This window comes from Trichosurus vulpecula, chromosome 6 (genome assembly GCF_011100635.1).
Source record: "Trichosurus vulpecula isolate mTriVul1 chromosome 6, mTriVul1.pri, whole genome shotgun sequence".
Lineage (NCBI taxonomy): Eukaryota > Metazoa > Chordata > Mammalia > Diprotodontia > Phalangeridae > Trichosurus > Trichosurus vulpecula.
In genome coordinates, this window is record NC_050578.1 from 146,303,799 (window position 1) to 146,311,163 (window position 7,365).

Genomic DNA, 7,365 nt, shown 5'->3' on the forward strand with positions numbered 1-7,365 from the left:
TTTTACTGTATTTTTTGAGGGTTTTTTCTCTATGTTTTCATTCACAACATGACTATTATGGATATGTTTTGCATGACTACTGATGACGTAATCTATATAGAATTGCTTGCCTTCTCAATGAGGGGGCCTGGAGAGGAGAAAAGGAGAGAATTTGGAACTCAAAGTTTTAAATACAAATGTTAAAATTATTTTTACCTGTAACTAGGGAAAATAAAATACTAAATAAATGCAAATAAACTTTTAAAAAATTAAAAAATGAAAATGATAGAGGAAAAGGGCACATATGTACAAAAATATTTGTAGTAGTTTTATTAGTGTGTGTGTGTCTAAAATTAGTTAAAAACTGGAAGCCATTAGGGACTGAATAAGTTATGGTAAATGAATATGATTGAGTAGTATTGTGCTATAAGAAATTATAAAGGAGATGGTTTGCTAAAAAAAAAAACAAAGCAAAACAGGAAGTTGTATTTGAACTCATGCAAAATGAAGTGAGCAGGATGAAGAGAATAATTTTTACTGAAACAGCAATATGGCAAAACCAATCAACTTTGAAAGATTTAACAACTTTGATCAACACAATGAACAACCATAATTCCAAAAGACTCATCATGAAAAATTATATCCACCTCCAAGAAGGGAACTGGTGGACTTGGAGCTCAGGCTTATGTACAGTTTCTTCTATTTACTTTTCTAAATTTTTGGAACATGGCTAATGCAGTTATTCCTTTTGCATATCTACAAATACTTGCTTTTGTTTTTATTTTTTTTCTTTCTCAGTGGGTTGGGGAGTGGAAAGGCAGAAGACAACTTGGAAATGAAAATAAATAAAATTGAAGTACATATATAATACATAGTATATACATAGATATCTATAGTCTATATGTATCTGTACCATATATACATTTATAGAATATACATACACATATTATATATATATATATATATATATATATATATATAGTGTGTATATGTGTGTATCAACGGTGTATGTACTCATATACCTTAATTGTATCGATTGCATATGATTATGTGATTTTTAAAAACATGTCATTTCAAGAAATACGTTCTTATTTTCTCAGTTATGTGACACAGTGGATGAAATTTCTGTCCTAGAGGCAGGAAGGCCAGTTTAAATCTAACCAGGTAAATCATTATCTTCTCTCAGCCTCAACTTCCTCATCTGTAAAATTGAAATAATAATCACATTGTCTTCCAGGTTGTTGTGAGATCTAATGAAATATATGCCTTTAAGTATTGTATAAGTGAGAGCTATTACTATTATTATTATTATTATCATCATCATTGATTGATAACCTCTGCATCTAATGATTTTGACAAATGAAATAATTGTGATCAATAACATTGTGTCTTATATATCTAATGTGTTATTCACTCCATAGCTATGTGGGGAAATATTCAGACAAGCAACTAACTATGTTAACTATGAAGAGAATTTCTTTATACTATATTAATAGAATTAGGTCTTCATTTGGCCTATTTAAGGCAAGGGTATGTGGCAACTGCAGACAACCACAGAGTGGGAGGCAAAGGAAGGTGACTTGGATAGTCTCATACACACACACACACACACACACACACACACACACACACAAACACATACACGTAGACATACATGCATATGCCACAGAGGCAATGTCTCTCCATTGAAGAATGAAGAAGGGCTAGAAGGGATATAACAAAGGATATCACCAATTAAGATGGTTTTAAGGTCCTGAATAATCTTTTATAAAGCTACCACCAGGATTTCTATGACCACGCTGAACTCTTACCACTCTATATTTTGTTGTTCTATAAAGCACAGCAGCTAGGCAATGCTGAAAGAGGCAGATGTTAAAAAGTAAGGGGTGCTGTTTCACTCAAGCCTTCCTGATTATTTTCTTAGATCTCCACTTTGCATTTGCAAAACCTTTCTGGTTTCGTGATGCTAATAATCCACTCCCTCACTGCTTGCTCCAGTGTCATCTACAAATCTTAAAAACATGCCTCCTGACCGATAATATAAAAAGTAAGCAACAAAAGACCAACCACATATTCTTGGGGAATGCTACTGGAGCAGCTTGCCTTTGGAATAAAGAGAGCCTTGTCTCCCAATGAACAAAAATTAAATATAATCATAGCTTTTGAGTATTGCCAAGGACCAAAAAGTTGAAGTTGTGCCTAGGTTCTAAAATCCTGAAAGCCCAGGGTCATTGCTTTACACACAAGAAAAACCTTTCAAAATTCTATTGGTAACTCAATCTTTTTAATAAACTTTAATGTTGTGTCAAGGTAAAAAAAAAAACACTTTCTTTGAGCCATTACAGAAACATTAGCTGCAAAAGAGTTCATGTATTTCAAAAGAAACTTTGGGAAGCTCTTCAGAATTAAAAAGGGTTGTAATAAAAGATGCCATAAATGCATCATTGAAGTATTTTGATTATAACAGCTTAGCTGAGACTAATACATATATCAGTCTTTCCTTATAAGGTTTTTTTAATAGATCTCATATTCTCAAAACATAAATCACAGCTTCTAGTTTACGTCTAATTTCAGGTCTGCAAGTAAGAGACATTTTGACAAGCACAGTTAACTAAAGCTTTCATTTTTTTTCAGTCCAAGCCTTGAGGAATCAAAGCAGAATATTTTTGCTCCTTACCCTTTTATTTGAATTTATTTCAGACACCTCAAAATAATGAAAATGAAAAGAAAATTGGATTCACTTAGTAGTGAAATGAACTGATTTACGAATATGAGTCAAAATAGAAACACAACTTCTTTGTTTTCTCCAGTGTTCTTACAAGTGCTGCTTCCTTAGAAATAATTGGTATAAAAGTACTAATCATGTGTGTTGCAAAGTGCATTATCCATTTACAATGAGAACATTAATAATGGTGCTGTAATACCTTGCACATTTTCTCTCTTTTTTTAAAAATCAGGAAAACTATCCAATTAATTTCAAAAATATCCCTGTTAGAAACATAGGCACACAAATCAACCTTAAAAAAATACCTTTTAACTTGGAGATTCAACTGCTTTTTTCAGCCACCAAGTTCAAAGATAGGAATTTTATATTGTGACCTATAGCTGGATAAGCTGAATTCTGTCATTTCATAGGAATGAAAGTAAAAGCAAATGATTTCATTGAGGTAGAATGTACTATTTTTTTTACAGATACTCTAAGTTCACAAATAGAGAAGTGCATGCAATTTTCTCTCTTTAATTCTAACACCAGGGGTCTTGTGTCATTTCCTTTTTCCTCACCAGGATGGATGATTCACATAGGGAGCAACACATTCTACATTATCCAGATGTACGAAATCTGTCTATAACAATTTCCCTTCCCCTCTCATCCTTCATTTTTCACCTATACCCCATTTCTACTGTCTGAGAGTAAGTCATGAAAAAATATAGGCAAAGATAAAAATGGATTAAAGGCATCACTTAAATTAGTCTTGAGAAAAAATAAGTGGATAGAACCCACTGGTTGCATTTTCTAGCCTTAATGGAATTTTAAAATCCTTCAACATAGAGTGAGCATTCTATTCCCTCCAAGAGTCTCTCTATTCTGTATAATAGCTGGGCACTCCCAGAGCAAGGTGGTTAACAGATAGCAAAGGATAAATCATGTAGAGCCTTTAAAATTTTCCCCAATAATACCAATTATTGCTAAATAAAGCAATAATACTTACATACATACCCACATACATACACACAGACATATGTATGTATGTATCCTGCTTTGTATTAGACTCTCTTAGAAAATTCTTATATTTTACTTGACAGTGTTTGCATTTCTAAGGAAATGCAAATTAAAAAGCAGGTATTCAACAAAGGAGAGCATATTTGTTTGGTCACATACCTTGAAGGAATAAGCACATGCTAGATCAAATTAACTAAAGATTTAGGTTTATTTGTCAGTAATATTTAGTCCTACTATCTTGATGGAATTGAATTTCTCACTTCCAATAGATTTTAATTTAATTCTTGAGAAATATTGTTTCCATTAACTTTTTTAGGAGGAGCATTACTGAGTGTAAAGCAACCCACTTTTTTGAGTAGATAATGTAGGGTAAAATAGTTTAAATTGTGCCTTGTTAGATATTCATCATTTTAAAAAATATAGCAGCCCACTGGGGGAAAATGTGGGGTTTTTTGGGGTGGTGAGTGAGGGACTTTAAATACTTTGATGATTTTTCATTTTATTTTTTCCACTTATCTAATAATAGAGACCAGGTGTTACCTTTCTCCTAGCTTGAAACTCTTCATGTCTTGTTCTTAAGAAAGAAGGATTATCAGATTTAAGGTTAGCATGTCCCAAACAATGGCTACATTGCACAGTGGGCCTGAAGTGAAGAAGACTCATCTTCATGAGTTCAAATATGGCCTTAAATAATTACTAGCTGTCTGACCCTAGGCAAGTCATTTAACCCTGTTTGTCTCAGTTTTCTTATTTGTAAAATGAGATGTAAAAGGAAATAGCAAAGCACTCCAGAAAACATCAAATATGGTCACAAAAAGTCAGACATGATTGCAAAAACTGAACAACAATATTAAATGTCATAAGAGATATAGTGTTTTACAATCATTACTGAGGCATCTGAATTTTGAAATCCCAAATTCAAGGATGTTAGTGACTTCCTGAAAACATGTAAATTGTTGAGTGGAGAGTCATATGAAAAAAAAATCAAAGCACTAAGCTGAATTATCTTAACTAGAGAATAATGGATCTATTGGTTTAATGTTTGTAATTAGTTTGAAAATGTCATATATTTTTATTAATAAAAAGATTAATTGAATGGGTAAGGAGAGGATCCATTTTCTTCTCTAAGTATACTGCCATATTTACTAAAAATTATATTTTAGAAGTCTGAGATGCCTCAGCTTTTGAAATGGGGTAATTCCATTAACTTTGATTTCTTTATATGGAAAAAAGTAGTGATTACAGTCTTGGTTTTTCAAGTTGGTAAGAACCTGAGAAATCATCCTTTCAAGCTCCATCATTTTATAGCTAATGAAAAATGAGGTGATTTTGTCAGAATGATAGAGAGTAGTATGTAGCAGGGCAGGATGCAAATCTAGGTCTTCTGACTCCACATCCACTGTATTCTGCTGCCTTCTTCTCTATTTCCTAAAGCTGTCATAAGCCACATGACTATTTTTGATATCAAAGATATTTATTAAAATCACATTGATCCACAGAAGTGGCATTAAAGGTGTTGGGAGGTGAAAAAGTAATTATTAGAGGCAAGAAGTGAGTTATTTCCTCAGACCATTTTCCCCATTATTTAGCTATAAATCATGTCTAAACAAGAGAAAATGAAAAACAATCAACACACAAAACATATGATTTACCACAGCAAAGTGCATGGAAACTTATAGGTAAAGTCAGTGAATCTAAAATAAGACTGAGAGATAAGAATGTTTATTTGTCTGTGTTTTTCTGAGAAGTTTTCTAGGTAATAAATAAATTCTTCTGTAGTCAATAAAAAGCTCTGAAGATCCTTATCCCAATTCCCAATCTATCAGATGAATCTGATGTCTCACAGAAAGATAATATCTTCCTTTCAGGTTTCAGTATGCCTGAGGAACTGGTGGTGATACTTTAATGTCATTGGTTCAAGCCTCAACTGTTGTGCTTCTTGTCAAGATTATAATTTTTAAATTTTTTACTCACATTGCTGAAATGAGTTTTAGGTATAAAAAGGTATTTATGAAGTTGATATAGAATATTCCTCAAAAATTCTACAATGTACTCTTCATAAATACATAAAAAGCCTAGTGGAAAGTGAAATCAAACTTAATGTGTGCATTTGGCAAAGGAGTAGCTAAGAATCATTTTTTTCCCCATTCATGGGGTGGTCAAGAGGTCAACCTTAAGCATGATATAGTATCTTTGCTGGATTCCTTGTAGAGTTGTTAATCTATGTCTGCTGAAATCATGCCTCACAATACAGACACTGCCATCTGCTGATCTGGTGGTGCTGCTATAATACCAATGAGAAAATAAGAAGGCTGTTCAAAATGTGGCCCACAGGCCACATGCAGTATGATTTATGTGGCCCACCTACAAGCATTGAAATTTACATAAATGCTTCAGTAAATTAAGCTGAGCCACTGCAGAGATCTCACTAAAATGGCAAATCAAAATATATTGCCTATTGTTTCAATAAAAACCTAAGGTTGGACAGCACTGCTCTAGACTCTTCAAAGCTCAGAGACTCCTTCCCAGATTAAAGGTGGAGTTTCTTTCTCATGTATTTAAACTAGATTGGTATTCTTGTACTAATTTGTGTAATTTGTGTAATGACTCCCTTATAAATTTGCTTGATACTTACAGATGACCACTGGATCATAGCCAAATTTCCAAGAACATCTGAATATTATTATAATTGGATCATAATTTTTTTGAGAGTATGGCCTTTTTTTAAATCTGTATTCCCATGCTTAACATAGTAAGCACTTAATAAATGTTATTGATAACTTTGGTAGAACTAGAGTCAGTTTTGTAAAACTAAATTTTGTACGACTATAATTTTTCTAGAACTAAAGGTCTGTTTTCATTGGCCTAAAACATGTCATAGACTGATATTTTTACCTAGTTAAGATGTCAAGACTAAAATAAGGTGGGGTGGACTATTTTGGGGGCAGAGCCAATATGATAGAGTAAAGGCAGAGACTCACTTCAGTGCTCTCCCTTACTCCTGGGAATACCTTTAAAAGTGACTCTAAACAAATTCTAGAGCAGAACCCACAAAAAGAGTAAAACAAATAAATTTCTAGACCAATTCTACAGCAGAACCCACAAAAAGACAGAGTGAAAGAAAAAAAATCCAAAATAAATTTCCAGCCCAATACAACTTGCAAACTCAGTAGGAAAAGTCTGTTGCACCAGGGTCAGAGAGGAGTGCAGTTCAGGACAGGCCATGCCAGACCAGGCCCTAGCAAACCCGGAGTACACATCACTGACAGAAGTGGCAGTTTCCAGACCTCGTAGCCAATAGACACCAAAGACAACTTCGGTCAGCAGGAAAGGTCTGTCACACCTCTGTCAGAGTGGAGTACAGATCAGGACAAGCTGTGCCAGCACAGCACTGGCCTTACTAACCAGGAACAGGCCTTGGGATTGACTGAATCAGCAGCTGCAACAGCAGTAACAGCAACAGGGGCTACTTCTGGAGCTCTCAGCCCATAGAATGTAAGTCAAACAACTGTTATAAAGGAGATTACAGGGGATTTTTTGCTAGCACTCTGTTGCTTTGCCTGTACTCATATCTGGGTCCCAGTCCTGGGTGGTAGTCACAGGTTAAAGACAAGCACTAAAGTAGCAGAGATTGTAGGCACAGAGGAATGGAAGAGAAATGAAAG